Source organism: Aegilops tauschii, chromosome 5 (assembly GCF_002575655.3).
Source record: "Aegilops tauschii subsp. strangulata cultivar AL8/78 chromosome 5, Aet v6.0, whole genome shotgun sequence".
NCBI classification, from domain to species: Eukaryota; Viridiplantae; Streptophyta; class Magnoliopsida; order Poales; family Poaceae; genus Aegilops; species Aegilops tauschii.
In genome coordinates, this window is record NC_053039.3 from 517,221,150 (window position 1) to 517,240,544 (window position 19,395).

A 19,395-nucleotide genomic window follows, 5' to 3' on the forward strand; every position below is an offset into this window, starting at 1 on the left:
GTTCCTTATGTTAAACATGAAGTTGTTGCTATTGCACCCACACATGATAGTCCTATTATCTTTTTGAATTCTCCCGACTACACTATATCGGAGAAGTTTGCCCTTATTAAGGATTATATTGATGGGTTGCCTTTTACCGTTGCACATGATGATTTCGTTAAATATAATATGCATGTGCTTGCTGCTCCTACTTGCAATTATTATGAGAGAGGAACTATATCTCCACCTCTCTATGTTTCCAACATGATAAAATTGCAAGAAACTGTTTATACTATGCATTGGCCTTTACTTGATGTTCATGAATTGTTCTTGTATGACATGCCGATGCATAGGAAGAGATTTAGACTTCGTCATTACATGATATATGTTACTTTGTGCTCACTACTAAATTACAAGTCATTGTTAATTAAATTTGGCTTTGATATACCTTGGATCCGGGTGGATCCATTACTTGAGCACTATATGCCTAGCTTAATGGCTTTAAAGAAAGCGCTGCCAGGGAGACAACCCGGAAGTTTTAGAGAGTCATTTGTTTCTGTTGTGTGCTTTTATAAGGTTTAAAATAAAAATAATGTGCCAAGGTTTGCCTTTAGGATGTTTTAGACTACTTGTTGGTTTGTGCGGTGCAGGACAGAAACTTTGGCTGTAGTGCGCGATTTTACATTTTTTTACTGGAACGTCAAATGGTTCTGAAACTTTTTGCACTGTCTTTCTATACAAATTGTTTATTTTTCCTAATTTTGGCAGAATTGTTGGAGTACCAGAAGTATGGTGAATGTTCAGATTACTACAGACTGTCCTGTTTAAGACAGATTCTGTTTTTGATGCATAGTTTGCTTGTTTTGATGAAACTATCGATTTATATCAGTGGATTAAGCCATGGAAAAGTTATATTACAGTAGCTACAATGCAAAAACAAAATATGAATTGGTTTGCAACAGTACTTAGAGTAGTGATTTGCTTTATTATACTAACGGATCATACCGAGTTTTCTGTTGAGTTTTGTGTGGATGAAGTGTTCGAAGATTGAGGAGGTCTCGATGTGAGGAGAAGGAGGAGAGGCAAGAGCTCGAGCTTGGGGATGCCCAAGGCACCCCAAGTAAATATTCAAGGAGACTCAAGCGTCTAAGCTTGGGGATGCCCCGGAAGGCATCCCATCTTTCTTCAACAAAATCGGTATGTTTTCGGTTTCGTTTCGTTCATGTGACATGTGCAAATCTTGGAGCGTATTTTGCATTTGGTTTTCACTTTTCTTTTATGCACCATGCTGGTATGAGATAGTCCTTGTTTGATTTATAGAATGCTCATTGCACTTCACTTATATCTTTTGAGTATGGCTTTATAGAATGCTTCATGTGCTTCACTTATATCATTTGAAGTATGGATTGCCTGTTTCTCTTCACATAGAAAACCGCCATTTGTAGAATGCTCTTTTGCTTCACTTATGTTTGTTAGAGCGTGGGCATATCTTTTGTAGAAAGAATTAAACTCTCTTGCTTCACTTATATCTATTTAGAGAGTTGACAGGAATTGGTCATTCACATGGTTAGTCATAAAATCCTACATAAAACTTGTAGATCACTGAATATGATATGTTTGATTCCTTGCAATAGTTTTGCGATATAAAGATGGTGATATTGGAGTCATGCTAGTGGGTAGTTGTGGATTGTATAAATACTTGTGTTGAAGTTTGTGATTCCCGTAGCATGCACGTATGGTCAACCATTATGTAACGAAGTTGGAGCATGAGGTATTTATTGATTGTCTTCCTTATGAGTGGCGGTCGGGGACGAGCGATGGTCTTTTCCTACCAATCTATCCCCCTAGGAGCATGCACGTAGTACTTTGTTTCGATAGCTAATAGACTTTTGCAATAAGTATGTGAGTTCTTTATGAGTAATGCTGAGTCCATGGATTATACGCACTCTCACCCTTCCATCATTGCTAGCCTCTTCGCTACCGTGCATTGCCCTTTCTCACCTTGAGAGTTGGTGCAAACTTCGCCGATGCATCCAAACCCCGTGATACGATACGCTCTATCACACATAAGCCTCCTTATATCTTCCTCAAAACAGCCACCATACCTACCTATTATGGCATTTCCATAGCCATTCTGAGATATATTGCCATGCAACTTCCATCATCATCATATACATGACTTGAGAATTTATTGTCATATTGCTTTGCATGATTGTAAGATAGCTAGCATGATGTTTTCATGGCTTGTCCGTTTTTTGATGTCATTGCTACGCTAAATCATTGCACATCCCGGTACACCGCCGGAGTCATTCATATAGAGTCATATATTTGTTCTAGTATCGAGTTGTAATATTGAGTTGTAAGTAAATAAAAGTGTGATGATCATCATTATTAGAGCATTGTCCTAGTGAGGAAAGGATGATCGAGACTATGATTCCCCCACAAGTCGGGATGAGACTCCGGACGAAAAAAAAGAGAAAGGCCAAAAAAAAGAAAAAAAGAGAAGGCCCAAAAAAGAAAAAAAATGAGAGAAAAAGAGAGAAGGGACAATGTTACTATCCTTTTACCACACTTGTGCTTCAGAGTAGCACCATGTTCTTCATATAGAGAGTCTCTTGAGTTATCACTTTCATATACTAGTGGGAATTTTACATTATAGAACTTGGCTTGTATATTCCAACGATGGGCTTACTCAAATGCCCTAGGTCTTCATGAGCAAGCAAGTTGGATGAACACCCACTTAGTTTCCAGTTTGAGCTTTCATACACTTATAGCTCTTAGTGCATCCGTTGCATGGCAATCCCTACTCCTCACATTGACACCAATTGATGGGTATCTCCATAGCCCGTTGATTAGCCGCGTCGATGTAAGACTTTCTCCTTTTTCCTTCTCCACACAACCTCCATCATCATATTCTATTCCACCTATAGTGCTATGTCCATGGCTCACGTTCATGTATTGCGTGAAAGTTGAAAAGGTTTGAGAACGTCAAAAGTATGAAACAATTGCTTGGCTTGTCATCGGGGTTGTGCATGATTTGAATGCTTTGTGTGGTGAAGATGGAGCATAGCCAGACTATATGATTTTGTAGGGATAACTTTCTTTGGCCATGTTATTTTGAAAAGACATGATTGCTTTATTAGTATGCTTGAAGTATTATTGTCTTAATGTCAAATGATAGACTATTGCTTTGAATCACTCGTGTCTTAATATTCATGCCATGATTAGATTATGTGATCAAGATTATGCTAGGTAGCATTCCACATCAAAAATTATCTTTTTTATCATTTACCTACTCGAGGACGAGCAGGAATTAAGCTTGGGGATGCTGATACGTCTCCGTCATATCTATAATTTTTGATTGTTCCATGCCAATATTCTACAACTTTCATATACTTTTGGCAACTTTTTATACTATTTTTAGGACTAACATATTGATCCAGTTCCCAGTGTCAGTTCATGTTTGTTGCATGTTTTTTGTTTCGCAGAAAATCCATATCAAACGGAGTCCAAACGGAATAAAAACTGACGGAGATTTTTTTTTGGAATATTTATGATTTTTGGGAAGAAGAATCAACGCGAGACGATGCCCGAGGGGGCCATGAGGCAGGGGCGCGCCCCAGGGGGTCAGACGCGCCTTGGACCCTCGTGGCCACCCCGTAAGGCGGTTGGAGCCCTTCTTTCGCCGCAAGAAAGCTAATATCCGGATAGAGATCGTGTCCAAAATTCAGCCCAATCGGAGTTACGGATCTTCGGTTATAAAAGAAACAGTGAAAGGGCAGAATCCAGAGCGCAGAAATAGAGGGAGACAGAGAGACAGCTCCAATCTCGGAGGGGCTCTCGCCCCTCCCATGCCATGGAGGCCATGGACCAGAGGGGAAACCCTTCTCCCATCTAGGGAGAAGGTCAAGGAAGAAGAAGAAGGAGGGGGCTCTCTCCCCCTTGCTTCCGGTGGCGCCGGAACGCCGCCGGGGCCATCATCATCACCGCGATCTACACCAACACCACCGTCATCTTCACCAACATCTCCATCACCTTCCCCCATCTATCTACAGTGGTCCACTCTCCCGCAACCCGCTGTACCCTCTACTTGAACATGGTGCTTTATGCTTCATATTATTATCCAATGATGTGTTGCCATCCTATGATGTCTGAGTAGATTTTCGTTGTCCTATAGGTAATTGGTGAATTGCTATGATTGGTTTAATTTGCTTGTGGTTATGTTGCTATCCTTTGGTGCCCATCATATGAGCGCGCGCGTGGATCACACCATAGGGTTAGTTGTATGTTGATAGGACTATGAATTGGAGGGCAAGAGTGACATAAGTTTCAACCTAGCATAGAAATTGATGCATACGGGATTGAAGGGGGACCAATATATCTTAATGCTATGGTTGGGTTTTACCTTAATGAACGTTAGTAGTTGTGGATGCTTGCTAATAGTTCCAATCATAAGTGCATAGAATTCCAAGTCAGGGATGACATGCTAGCAGTGGCCTCTCCCACATAAAACTTGCTATCGGTCTAGTAAAGTAATCAATTGCTTAAGGACAATTTCGCAACTCCTACCACCACTTTTCCACACTCGCTATACTAACTTTATTGTGTCTTTATCTTAACAGCCCCTAGTTTTTATTTACGTGCTCTTTATTATCTTGCAAACCTATCCAACAACACCTATAAAGTACTTCTAGTTTCATACTTGTTCTAGGTAAAGCGAACGTTAAGCGTGCGTAGAGTTGTATCGGTGGTTGATAGAACTTGAGAGAATATTTGTTCTACCTTTAGCTCCTCATTGGGTTCGACACTCTTACTTATCGAAAGAGGCTACAATTGATCCCGATACTTGTGGGTTATCATACATATGCATGCACAAGCTATATTGGATTGAGTAATGATTTCTCAATTTTCTATCTTATGTGTATAATTGTTTATTGGTTCTTTTTTGTGGAATGTTCTTTTGCACTCGCACCCTCTGTTTTCCATCAGCCTGCGACTGAGACCATATATATATATATATATATATGTATATATATATATATATATGTATATATATATATATATATATATATATATATATATATATATATATATATATATATATATATATATAGGCTCAGTGTAACTCGCAGTTCAGGCAAAGATTGTTGTGTTGTACAGTGAAAAACATTTTACACTGTTGTAGCCACAAAGAGCTTTTCAGAAAATATGTCTTGACTTCTTTAACAAACTCCTACAGTTACTGTGGAGTGGGGCAGTAGTGAACTCTATTGTTTGCTTTGTTTGTTAGCAAGAACGGTTGAAATTCTTGAGTAAGTATCTGATAACTCGTGGGGTGGTTACTGAATGCAACAACAGTTTCTCCAGCAACTCTGTTTTTTTTTGTCCATTGTTATATAAAAGTAACTATCTGCAAAGACTGGAATCTTAGATTAACTAGATGTGAAGTTGTCTATTTGACGTCAATTTACTCTTCACAACTTCACATGTTCAGGTAGAAGTGTGCCGATAAAACTATACCAATATAAGTTCTACCATATTGGGGGATGCACTCTTTTTAGCAACTTCTTTATTGTGGATTTATCTTGGTTTATTTGGTCTAATATTGGGCTGGTGCCACATGCTCTAGATTTGCCGTCGGATTATGCATCACTATCAAGAAGTCTTTCTGGCTGCTAATTTGAAATGACGTGCTGATCTATAGGCTGGTGCTCTATTTTTTCATCCCCTCGATACTGGTAGTTGCATGATGATTGGCCTACAATTTTGAGAAGTACCTTGGAATCACAGGCAAGTCCAGTAGCTAGGCTTCTACGGGCTCTAGCCTACCCTCGAAAAAAAGAGATTCTTTTTTACTACTATAATCTTCCTCTCAGCCCAGCAGCCCAACACGGGAACACCAACAGCCCAAGTGCCCAACCAACACACGTAGCGAACAGCAACCCCACAGAGGAGACAGAGACGCCGCACGCTCAAGTGACCAGACCTAGGGTCGCCGCGTCGCCGGCGACAGACCATCCAAGAAGGAGTCGGTGGGCTCCATGCCTGCAGCGAGGCGTGCACGCGCCAACAGCGAGGCGTGCATGCACCAACAGCCAACCCATCACGCCGCTCCTACAGGCTACAGGACTCGCCGGCCGCCCTCCAGTTCTGCCGGCTTGTTGTTAGTTACATACATCTCTATCTCTGCATTTTCACCCTATGCTTCGTCTAGCATGTTCTAAGTTTCAGAAATGTAATGTATGATTTTTTACAGTAGGATTTACATGGCTTAGTTAACTGTAAATCTGGTGAACTAGTACTGTAATTTTTTTACTTTATGCTTTCTCCAGTGTGCTTTTAGTTTTAGAAATGCAATGTATGATTTCTTTTCAGCAGTATTAACTGTCAATTTGCAGAAATGAAGAGAAAAATATGAGTATGCACAGTTTTTTTGCAAGTAGTTCAAGCGCTCCTCGTGTCGAACCTGAACCTATCCCAACCATCCCAGCTAATGGGAACCCAGATCCCTCAACCCCAAGCGATGAGAGAAATGATACCACATTTGATGAGAGTACAAACCAACCAAGGAAGCCTATACTAGAATTTCATCCAAGTCAAATTATTCCTGATCGAGGACTTAGAATACCTATTAGAAGATTATGCCCCTGAAATTAGAAGTGATGTGAGAAGAGCTTGTTTGTTGAACAAGCAAAACCAAGCTAGGACTTCTTTCCAGTAGTATTCTGGGAAAGTTTGAGCACATTTGGACAAATGGACTAGGAGATAGTAGTTATTTAGCTAAGCAGATTCAAAATTTAATATTTTTCAAAAATTCCAGAAATATTTCAGTAAATACTACATGTTCCAGTAGTATTCTGGGAAAGTTTGAGCACATTTTGCCAAATAGACTAGGAGATAATGGCTATTTAGCTAAGCAGATTCAAAATTTGGTTCAAAATTTAATATTTTTCAAAAGTTCCAGAAATTTTCCACTAAATACTACATGTTTCCAGTAGTAATTTGGGAAAATCTCAGCTTATTTGGACAAAAGAATTACGAGATGATGTTGTTTTTCTTCAAACAAACATTTCATTTTTTTCGCCGTTAACTTTGAGCCCACCCTCCATTTTCTTTCTGGATTCGCCACTGCTTGGAATTGTACAATGTTGGCAATTCGTTGTAATCTTTCTCCCGCTGATCACAGCTTAGTCAATTCAGCATTGATTTTATTGTATCGTATCATGATTAGTCTTGCTCGATTTGCTGCTTTCTTGAGCTTCGCTAGGTCAGGTAGTGCATTTGCCACTTCAATGAAGACTTACCATCTTTCCTTTGCTGTAGTTTAATTCTACTTAAAAACAAAGAACCATGTAATATCATTTTTGTTTGTACACTTTATCTTTATATGCTCAAATACCACCTTTTGCTATTCTAGAAAGCAGCAGGTGCCATCATGCTGAGTTTAGCTTATTGATGGTGCTAGCTTGCCCAGCCTGCTACTAATGGCTTCTCTCCACCCCTCCTCTCTCTCTCTCTCTCTCTCTCTCTCTCTCTCTCTCTCTCTCTCTCTCTCTCTCTCTCTCTCTCTCTCTCTCTCTCTCTCTCTCTCTCTCTTCCAGTGTAGTGTTGCTGCTCTTGCTTTATGGATAGCACAGGTTGGTTGCCATCAAAACTTCTCCCAGATATGTTTTAGGAAATGAGTGTTTGTTGTTTTTTGATGTTTTAGGAAACATATGTTATCATCGGCGAGTTTAGCTTACTGATAGTGCTAGTGTTCTCAGTTTAGGAGTAGGACTCCTCCTCCTCCTCCTCCTCCTCCTCCTCCTCTCTATCTACTCTTTAGTCTTTGCAATTAGTTTTTCTAAGATGATGCTACTAATCGATTAGTGAATTACATTTAGGGGAGATAGAGTTGTTCATGGATGTATTGGTTGTCTGTAACAATTTGTGCAAATGTTCTTTTGCTTGTTTGCAACTATCATCATTTCACAATCTGTGACAGCCCGCTACCTGGGTAGTACTGAACTTAAGCAATATTTGATAGTCAGACCGTACTTACTCCCATTAGACAGGAAAATACCAGTATGTCTATCTATGTAATAGTGGCAACCATGATCCATTTCAACCAATGCCAGACATACATTATGAAACAGATGAAGTAAGGCTATTCTGTCATAGCCTTTTTATTTTTCTCCCTGCTGCACGAGTGCAGATGATGCGATTACTGCGGCTGTATTTTTGTATGAGACTCCGTAAGGACTCTGTGTTTGTTTTGTTTGGTCATAGATCTGGGTAGTAGGGTCACATTCAACATTGTAAAGTTTTTGGAGGAAATGGTGGAATGCTGAGTTTGATTTCTGGCTGTTTTGTGCAGGTTTCTTTGTGACAATCTGGATTGCCGTGCTGATGTCAAAGTAAAATTATAGGGACAATATTCCATGAAGGTAGGCTGATTCGAAGGTTCATGCTTGTTTGTTGAACTTTTGGTGATTTTGAGTAATAATGTGAAACCACCCCCTTTCGTTTCTGTGTTGGTTACTATTCTTTACTTTTTTCCTCCGGCCATCTTCAATGTTCAAAGACATAGATGTAACTTTTGACCAGGGTTTCAGACTTCACATGACGTGTAGTTAACTTTTGATCAGCATTCAACATCATGGATGATTTGAACTTATTATTAAGGAAATACATAATAAGTGTATAGTTATTTTGAAGTTTGAATAGCAAGTTATGTTCATAAATTCAACTGCCAGAATTATGTACTGCAGACTATCTATAAACCAGAGTATTGTAAAAATGATTCTATGCAAGTTATATTGTAGCGTCCTGCATCCATTCAGATGAGATTTTGTAGTTTTTCCTGTTGTACAGCAACCACATATACCATAAACCAGTTTCTAGACTAAATTATAGAAATGATGGGGAAATATGTACATAACTCTCTACAAGTAGTTATGTGCATATGCATACACATTTGTACATTAGCATGCACAAGCTATATTGAACCGAGTAATGATTTCTCAAATTTCAATCTTACTAATATAATTGTTTATTGATTCTTTCCATGGAATGCCCCCTTAGTGCTCTTCCTTTGTCCTACTAATTTTGCTCTGTTTTTTTATCTTTTAAGTTTCCCCATCTATCATGATGGTGGAAGTGGAACTATATAGAGCAGCTGGAGATACTTGAGAGTATAACAAGGTCAGGGCTGTTCATTCGCACTTGCAGTTGCACCATTTCTGCCTTTGCAATCAATATGAGTAGGTGTAAGACTGCATTGTGTTCTTTTGCACTTGCACTTGAAGTCTTTGTGGCTGTTAATTTGAAATGATATGCTGATCTATAGGCTGGTACTCTATTTTTTCGTCCCCTCAATACTGGCTGCACTTACTGATAGTTGCATGATGATTTGTCAACAATCTCGAGAAGTATCTCGGAATTGTACAATGTTGGCAATTTGCTGTAATGTTGTTTCTGCTTCTGATCATAGCTTAGTCATTTCAGCATTGATGTTATTCTACTGTATGATGACTAGTCTTGCTCGATTTGGTGCTTTCTTGATCATTTGCCACTTCAATGAATGGAAGACTTACCATCTTTCCTTTAGTGCAGTTTAATTCTAGTTAAAAACAAAGAACCATGTAATATCTATTTTTGCATGTACACTTTATCTTTATATGCCCAAATACCACCTTTTGCTATTCTAGAAAGCAGCAGGTGCTGTCATACTGAGTTTAGCTTATTGATGATTCTAGTTTGCCCAGCCTGCTACTAATGGCTTCTCTCCACCTCTCTCTCTCTCTCTCTCTCTCTCTCTCTCTCTCTCTCTCTCTCTCTCTCTCTCTGTCCAGTGTAGTGTTGCTGTTCTTTCTTTATGGCTAGGCCACGTAGGTTGCCGTCAAAACTTCTCCCAAGATATGTTTTAGGAAATGAGTGTTTCTTGTTTTTTGATGTTTTAGGAAACAGCAGGCGTTATCATCGCTGAGTTTAGCTACTGATAGTGCTAGTGTTCTCAGCGCAAGGACTCCTCTTCCTTCTTTCTCTCCCTCTCTCTCTTTCTCTCTGTCTCATGGCTGCCGGTGCACCACGTCTTCCATATGATTCAATCCAGTTTCTTCCCCCTCCAGCACCTCCAGCGGGCCTCACTTTCTGGGAGATCCTTGGAATCGCCCTCATCATCATCTTAGGTACGGTGTTGCTGTCCTTGTGATTGTTGTGTTGGGTGGAATTTACATCCTGCTGAAGATGTTTCTCAAGCAGGAGCGAAGCGACCCAGGAAACGACGGTGGCGGCGGGGATGTGGAGCTCGCTGCCATAGCAGAGCTTCCACCAGCTCCCCGGCACCTACGCCCTGTTGCGTGACTGCATGAGGTATGTGTGTCCTCCTGTTTCTCTTTCTGTCAACGGCTTGTTTGGTTGTCCAGAACCCCCCGAGATCCTGGCATAATCCCTGGGGGAGGAATCCATAGCGTCCCTCCCATCCTTGACTTCCTATGCCTCTCTCCGGTGATTGCCGCTCCCACAGCCTCTTCCTCAAGCAGATCATGTACCTGCTACCCAGCATACGTGGCATCTTCCCAGCTCAGATCTCAGGACTTGTCCTCCTCTGACATGTTCGGAGCACTTTTTTTGACACCTGAAACAGTAGGAGAGGCTCCTACTGTGTAATAAATTAATAAGAAAGAGTACTGTACTATAAGTTAGGAGAGACGAAGTCTTCTTTCAGTCTAGAAAGCCAGGAGTTTCTTGGTGGTATCCCTCTGAAGTGCTTATTGTTTCGTTCTTTCCAAATGCTGCAAGCAGATTGAAGGAAGATCTACATGAACAGTAGTGGTCTACTCCATGAATTTCTTGCTGATTCAACCCATTGGAGACGTGTACCTTGGCTGCAGCCCTGCATGCCAAGTTCAGTCCAGCAGTTGAGACTAAAAGAGCATTCGAAGAAGAGATGCTCCACAGTTTCTTCTAAGCATGTTGCACATAGTAGGCATCCGAAGTCGTTCCCAATGTTATAGTGTCTTCTCTTTAGCACATTTCTAGCGTTGAGCTTATCAGAGAGGAGCAACCAACCAAAAACTTTGACTTTCGTTGTTGCTTTGGATTTCCAAATCCAAGTGTAGGCTTGATGTGCTTGAATGTCCTTGAAATAGAAGGTGTAGTATTTGTTGGCAGAGTAATATGGTGATCCCCATATGCATGTCCACTCATCATGGATTAGTGGGTCTTGTCTTCACAACATTATATTGTATATCTTCTATGAGAGAAAAAAAAATCCGATGAACACATCCATTCTTACGGGGGGCAAGTATATCCGAGAAATATTGGATGGCCACCCTCAACGGTGCCTTGATATTCTTAGGATGGAATCCCACATCTTCCAAGCTCTATGCGACCATCTTAGATCCAAAAATATTCTACGAAATTCAAAAGGAGTTAGGGTTGAAGAGCAACTAGGGATGTTTATGTACATGCTTTCCAGGAATGCGAGTTATCGTACGCTGACAGATAGGTTTCAACTAGGGATTATACTAAAGATAAGTTTGAAGGCTTAGTTGAGCGAGTATTCCTTTGCAGCTCGGTTTTCATCTGGCGGTATTCCTAATCAATCTGGTGCTCTGATCATAGGTATTGTCCTTGCTCCTTTTATTTCCATTAGGTGAAGCATACCTTGCTTGCTCCTGGAGTCCCTTTGGCCTCAACGAGGCTCCGCTAGTGGGAGGGAGTAACATAATATTCTGGACATGTTTGTTATTATCCACAATAGACCTGTGTTGAGAACTTGCAATTCTTGGAGCTATCATTTTTGCATTCAAAATCATATAGACCTGCTGCTGTCTAGAACATCTTTTCTTATTTAAGATGTTTATATTGCTGCCATGTTGTTTCTTCATATCGGTGTTTTTTGAAAAATAATATGGTTTCTTTAAATTTAGTGACATGCTATGGCTACCTTGTACCATCTGGCTCCCCTTGGTAATTCAGGATTTTGTGCTAATCTTTTTGACATACATGGTTGTTCTTGACATGTGTGGCTGGTATCCTTCATAGAGCACAAAGTGTTCTTACATAGCTAATGTTTTCATTTTTTTTTCTTTTCAGGATGTCCTTTCACATGATTCTATGATTACCCGAGTCCATGAAGCAATCAATAATCTTCCTGAAATATTTTATGTCTAAGCGCACAATGATTGAACAATTGCCTCAATAAATTTGGTTATGTAGCATGCGGACGAGACGAGACAAGTATGCCTCAATAAATTTGTAATTTAAACTACTGACTTTGAGCACTATGAGTTATTGGAACTATGTTCAAATGGATGATTGCAAAAATATTATCCTTTTTTTTATGTTGTTGTACTGTTATATAAATAAAAAAATTAGCTCATTTTATACCTGTTCAATTTGTGTGGAAGTGCAGGCTGTGCTGTTGAAAATTCTGTACGTGTGTATTAGAAAGTCTGTGCTGTTGAAAAGCTATACATTTGGGTGCCATGCAAATTTGAACATATATATAGTGTTGCAACTTGGGTGCCATGTATATTTTACAACCGGATTGAAACTGGAGCCAACTTAAAAAAAAAAATGAGACCAACCCAAGGGCTAACCCTTGTTTTCATTTTTTATAGAAGAAACTCCGCGAGCACTGCATGTCAAAGCCGGGGCTTGAATTTGGGTGGGTTGGCAGCTACCCCAGCTGCCCAGCCAACAGGTCAACGCCCCGTCCTCAACTGGAGCCAACTTACAGGGGTGGCAGAAAAACAACATTCCAAGCGGAGGCTAGAAGCGGAATGGAAATACAACCCTGTGGCATGTATTCGGTTGGAGGCTAGTATAATACAGGTGTAAAATGTTACAGGGGTGGCAGAAAAACAACATTCCAAGCGGGGCCTAATGGGAAAAGTTAGGAATGGTATTGCTCTCGTGTGGCGGTCTACTCCTTGGATGATAGGATTGCAATCATCTTGTTGCAGTCGTCGCATCCTTTGGCAGGCAAGTAGAGAAAAAGGACTTCCGATCTTCCCATCGAGCAGCCTCTCCTATGATTTGCAATTTACTCACATGACAACATCTTCCATATCAAGAAAATTAAACTAGAATATGCTACTTTATGACTCCGTACCTTTCTTTTATTTTCAGAAAATTCCATACATGAAGGTTGGATTATTTCCCTTTATACCCTAATAAAATTGTATGTTCGTCTTTGCAACTCAACCTGAAAAGTTAGTCAGTACTACTACCATTTTTTTTCTTAATCAATAATTTTAGATTAGAGTAGGGCCTCGTTGTTGTCACATTCAAATAAGAGGTCCCATTCCAGTTTCCTAAATATAAGGGGGCTATTTTCTGAGAAACACCGATTACAATGTTGGCGCACACACTCACGCCACCACAACACGCACTCTGAGAACACCTACTAAAGACTAAGTTGAAGTTGCACAGCTTTAAGATTAACGAAACCACCATAAATACCTCACTGTCGATGGGAACGTTCACTTCCATGAAAAGAATAATCTTCATTAATGAGACACCAAAGCGTCGAACATAGTGTTTGATCCCTACTGAGCTGGGAGGGGGGGGGGGGGGGGGGTACCACCACCCACCTAACTATCCAACCACTAGTTGGTTCTCATGGGCCCTATTTTATATCCTTTGAAGTGAAGGAGAGGTTCATCCATTGTGAGTAAATCTTGATGAACTAATTTAGAAGATCTAATACTAACATGAATTGGGAAAATTAAGCGGTAAACATGTATACTTCTATGTCAAGCTAATATTAGTTTCTAGTTTCCTCCCGAATTGGAGAACGAAAGGAAAAAAGAAATCATGCATATATACCGATGTACACTTGGTCGTGCACAAATTGATAACATGAAAGCAAACCAAAACTAGGTTTGAAATTTCCTATTCTATTATATGGGACAGATAATGAGTATGGATTTATTCCCAAACAATTCAACAACGATAGTGCCTTTACGCGGGGTAGTAACATTGCTGCATGGGGAGTCGTGGTACGAGACCATACTAGGCAATGTGGTGGCCTCCAAGGCTCGGAAGGCACTACATGTGACTCATGTGTTCACTGCAGAACTTCGAGCAATAGCCCATGCCTTTGACATATCTTGAAGGCGAACTTGGGGCAATCAGAATCGTGGTCGAGACATGACTCCTAAATTCTACGATGGCGCTGAATAAGAGGGGTGTGTGGATTCCTCGCCAATGGTTATTGCGCTTGATAATCTAAAACCAAAATTGTTTACCCGATTCTTGCCTGTGAATTCAGTCATGTTGAAGGAAAGCTATGACAACCTAATAGGGAGGGGATCATGATAGCACATGAAAGGGGTAGTCAGGGTGAGGAAGGAGCTGGTAGGGGTATGAGAAAAAAAATAAGAATTGGGAGGAAGAAAACATGTCGCTCACTTTGATGGTTTAGGGTTTAGCGACAATCACTTAAATAACCACACGCACAACACTCGGCTTTGGCCATCCTAATTAAACGTTGGCCCAAAAGCCCACTTGAACCCTACTACAAGTAGCCGCTCTTGCATCTTCAGTCCACTGCAGGTTCAGTACTCTAAAATGTAGGCGTGATAGATGAAAATGGCGCTGTCAAGGTTGGTTATAGTTGTAACGCCTCCAAGGGCCTCTTATGGGACTACCATGTATAAACATAGGTTTTTGATGTCATAATGAGGGATTTGGCCCCCCTGTCTTTGTAAAAGATCTTTGCTTTACCCCTCAAAAAAACTTCTGCATAATGTACTGGAAGAAAGGTAAATACATTTGCTATTAAAATATATTTACATTTGAAGATTTGTTTTATTTTTAAGTTTAAGTTCACCTTGATGCAATTGGGGATGTCAATACCAAGCAAAACCCAAGCATCAATGCCGAACAAATCAACAATACACAAGGGAAAAGAAAAACCTGAAGCCATCAACATATGACAAACCTCGCGACAACACCTCCAACTCCTACTAGAGAACTTACAAGCCATATATTAGCAGACAAAGGGTGCAGTGCTCTAAGAGTTCAAGACAATGCTTTTAAGAAAGAATCATCACCCGCAAAGCCAATGTTGGCTGATCCAACAAGATGTCAGAACAAGGGCTATCACCGCTAAAGCGGAATTTTGAACCAACACCTTCAACAAGGTAACGATGAGCCGACATCGATGATGTGTGATCAAGCCAGAAGGCTAGGTCACGTGGTTTCACCCAGAGCAATTACAATCGTGATGTCGGCCACCAGTCACCAGTCACCAACTCACCATTCACCACTCTATCAGACAACTCACACATGACTAGCATGCTATAGGATAAATCGCTGGAAAGCAAGATACCATCCCTGCTTCCGAACAATGGTGCACCACCATCTCGCTGATAGTTGTCGTGTGCGCCAAAAAATCGTATATTAACCGCCACCGCTAGATGTGTGCCGTCTGGGTGCAAAAGCCCGCAATGGCCCGTCTTGAGCCATGATCGAGTCATAATAGTCCTCGGTAGTGTTCGCTGGTAGCAGTGAAGTGGAGGAGCGTCGCGCCTCGCACAACCTCACCATCAGACCGAGCTGGTGCTCGGTATATCATGCTAGATCCGCATAATTCAGCAAGCGTCGTCGCCATGGGCATCGTCTGCCACGCCGAAAAAACCATAGTTCACCGCTTGAAACATGGCGCCCACCGCCTCCTCTATGCAGGGATGCCCATGAACTTGTAAGGGCAAATACTGATCAGAGGAGGGGTGAATCGGAGATTTTAAGAAATTCTTCGGATTAAATGAACTAATCGAAGACAAAAATATATAAATAGTGGAGGAGAATGTTGTTGTGAAGACAATCTAAACAAACATCAAGATAGTTAGCCGAAATGTAAACTAACATATATGAAACAATAACAGAAACATGCTCGGTACATAAGTAGCAAAGACAAACTAAACATAGTTCATGCATAAAGGGATACATCAAAGTCTTCGCAATAGAGAACATAGAGAGGGCAAGTTCTTCGCAGTACAAAGCGCAAACAAAATGTAAATTGAGTGCAAGGAAATAGAATCCGAAGGCTTGGTGAAGACAATGGTTTATTCACCTAGCTCAAGTTTATGGAAACTCCACGTCAGGTTCGAGGGACCAACATTGAACTCATAAGACAAAATCTTCACCATATTATCCTCGAGCTAGAGCCAACTCTGACTTTGCCCGTGCTAGATCTTCAAGGTGATCTCCAAACCTTCACTTACTCGTTTTCCGAAAGACCACAATTACTCTTGGATGTTTTAGAACAGAAACCTAGCCGTCTAATGGATACACGATCCACAAGAGTAATAGGTGAAGTTAAGCTTTGATTAAGTTCTTTAGTGATGCTCAATCACCTAGCAGTTTTAGTCTATGGGTTTCCCTCACTAGGATTCTCTCATTTTTTTGGGATGAACATGGTCTTCTTAGACAATCTCTGTCTAACTTCCGTGCGGAGCAGCCAACAATCTAAGGTTGAGGCAGCTGGCTATTTATAGCCGGTGGAGCAAGCTTGAGGGCTGGTATGTCCGTTGGAGGTGCGCACACAACATCCACACGGCACGTGGCTAACAGTTGAATTTCAAATCAGCTCCCTCACGTGGTTTGTCTTGCTATGCAAGACATCGAGCCTTTCAGCAAGGCAAAATGAACTAAGGAGTCCCGAAGAATAACATCTCAGGCTCTGAAGCCAAATGCATTGGTGTTTTAATTCTCAAAATCTTTATTTGAAGATTTTAGGTTTGGTTTGAGCAACCAGTAGGAGACTTCAATATGAGCTTTCACTTTGAACCCCTTGATAGTACAATTTTCCCTATTTACTCAAATAGAAGCAAAAGAAACTAGTAGACAAAAGTCAACACTTCTGCTTCATACTCTTCAGTGAACTCCATTAGCTTCAAACAGGCATCCCATATTTTTCAATGTAATCACAACATTTTTAGGGGTCCTAACTCTTTGTTAAACCAAAGATATTGCATGTGTATACTCATAAACACATTAGTCCCTTAATTGTTTTTTGTCCATGGGATCATCTAAAACCCCCGGGGGCATTGCATGCACTTACAGAACCTCACCAACATCCGCCGCCACTTGCGGAGGTGCCACGATCTGATCTAGGCAAAGCAGCCCAGGCCCACCACCTACACGTGACACTGGCGCATTGCTACCCACGCTACCTGGAGCAGCTAGTCGTCGGCAAATCTAAGCCCCACAACAGACTTCTAAGGTCACCCTCCCGGCGTAACCACCTCGCCACCCCGATCCCTTCCGGCCGCACGGCTTAGCCATTGATGGTACCAAGCAATCAATCTAACTTAAATAACACTCGTGGTCATGTGCATTACATAATATCTTTTTTAATGGCTATTACATAATATCTTTTTTTGAATGGCTATTACATAATATCTTAATTAGTTCATAATAACTCCTTATGTGATGAACACGTATTGTACCAACCCCACCCCGAGGCCCCAGCCATGAATGCACCCTTTTGTCGAGTCTTTGCAACATACAACTAATGATCTCTATCAAACCATATAGAAGTGAAGTGGTAATAGCTATAGCAAGCAACGGGGATACAAATGGTTTAGTGAAGAGTTGGGAGATGCGTCCAAGAAACAAGAGGCTAGTTAAAATGTCAGCGGAAGAGCACATAACTAAGAACCATGGAGTATTTTGGTGTGGCTTGCTTAAGAAGGAGGCGGTAGGGGGAATTAATAGGAGAAGGTAGGGAGCGGCATTGATCCCGTTCTCTGGCCTCTTGCCAATACCTTCACTGTTTATCTACACCTCTTCCTTCAACTATCAACGAGCCTTCATCTAGCTACGGTCATAACATTCCTTCTGTGGCCAAGTAGGAAATTGACTTCCGATCTTCCCATTGAGCAGCTCCTCCCTATGTTCTGTAGTTAAAACAAACTAGCAAACACAAGCTTGATTTTCTTTGGTTGTATGGACGTTGAGAAAATACAATTAGAATATACTATTGTTTGAGTCCCTACATTTTTTTAGGAAAGTAATGTACATAAAGTTGGATGCATCCCCTTCAACCCATTTTTTTAGAAAACATTTTTTTTAAAAGGTTGCAAAAACATGGGTCTTAAACACAAAAAATAGCCTTAAGACCCTTCCTCAAACATTGTGAGAAGAAGTGGCCGAGTCATTGTGCTAAGAGCAAGTCATAAAGAATAAAAAAATTCTCTTCTCTCACATGGTTTGAGGGGTTAAAACTAGAAGAGAAAGCTGACGAATGGGGTCCACCCTTAGGCCCATGTGGGTATTCAACATTGGAGAGATTCTAGTTTGTTTTAACACGTTGAGTGGGTCCCATCTTATGAGTGACTTAAGAATTAAAAATTGGTTAAAAAATCACATGTTCATCTTTACAACTCAAGCTGGAAAGTTAGTTAGTTCAATTACTAATCTATCTTGTATAATCTACAATTTTAGATTCACCTAGGGACTTATTATTGTGGTGTCCAAATGAGAGGGTTCGGTTTACTAAATATAAAGGGCCTATTTATTTATCCTTTGAAGAAGAGGTTCCTCCTTTGTGTGTCAACTGTGAAGTTTAGGAGATCTAACATTAACATGAATAGGGAAGATATACAACATGTAAAAATGTATACTTCTACATCGAGCTTTTTCAAAAAGGAGGTTGATACCCCCGGCCTCTGCATCAATGCGATGCACACGACCAATTTTATTAAAGTTGATGTAAAAGCAACAAGGCCAAAATCATCAACAAAGAGAGTACAAGACATAGATAACTGTGATAGAAGCATTACAAGATATGAAATTAACACCTATGACTAAGTCGACTTCTTCCGGAACAACGTCTTCAAGAAGGAATAAACACTCCCACGCCGTCGTTGTCTTGCTCAACCGAAAACAGTCTGAGAAAGATTTCTTCCTGATGAGACAATGCCTTCAACAAGGTAAGGACGCAAATTCTTTGTTGCCGAGATCAAGCAATCAAGGCCAGAATAAGAGTTTTCACCCTGGACATGGAGTGGTGTTTTAGTCACCATCTTGATGGAGGATCTTCTGGTAGTCATGCTAGCTTGTATCCCACGCCAGGCCAGAATGGCGCTAGCGGATGGGTGTAATATCTTTCCAGCATAGACCACCACCCCGACTGTCGGGGGGGTCGTCCATGTGGCGGTGCGAAATTGGACGCCACCACTCCACACCGACGCGAACTGGTCTGTGACATCCACCTCGACACTAGGGAGACTACATCGAGCTAACGTTAGCTTCTTGTTTTTCTTGTTTATGTTTCGTCCTGAATCGAAAAAGGAAAGTAAAGAAAAATAAAACGATACAAACCTATACATTCTGGTTGTTCATAGACTGATCACATGAAAGTGTGAATGCAAACCCTAATTAAGGTTCAAATTTCCTATTCAGTTATATGTATGA

The 19,395-nt window shown here is 40.8% G+C and overlaps 1 long non-coding RNA gene across 1 annotated transcript; it reads left to right on the plus strand.

The window, feature by feature from the left end:
* The first annotated feature begins 9,079 nt into the window (after positions 1-9,079).
* On the plus strand, positions 9,080-12,559 carry LOC120964125 (uncharacterized). The gene is made up of 3 exons (XR_005755780.2): positions 9,080-10,148; positions 10,222-10,332; positions 12,061-12,559. It is a non-coding gene; the product is annotated as an uncharacterized lncRNA (long non-coding RNA).
* Positions 12,560-19,395: the final 6,836 nt, after the last annotated feature.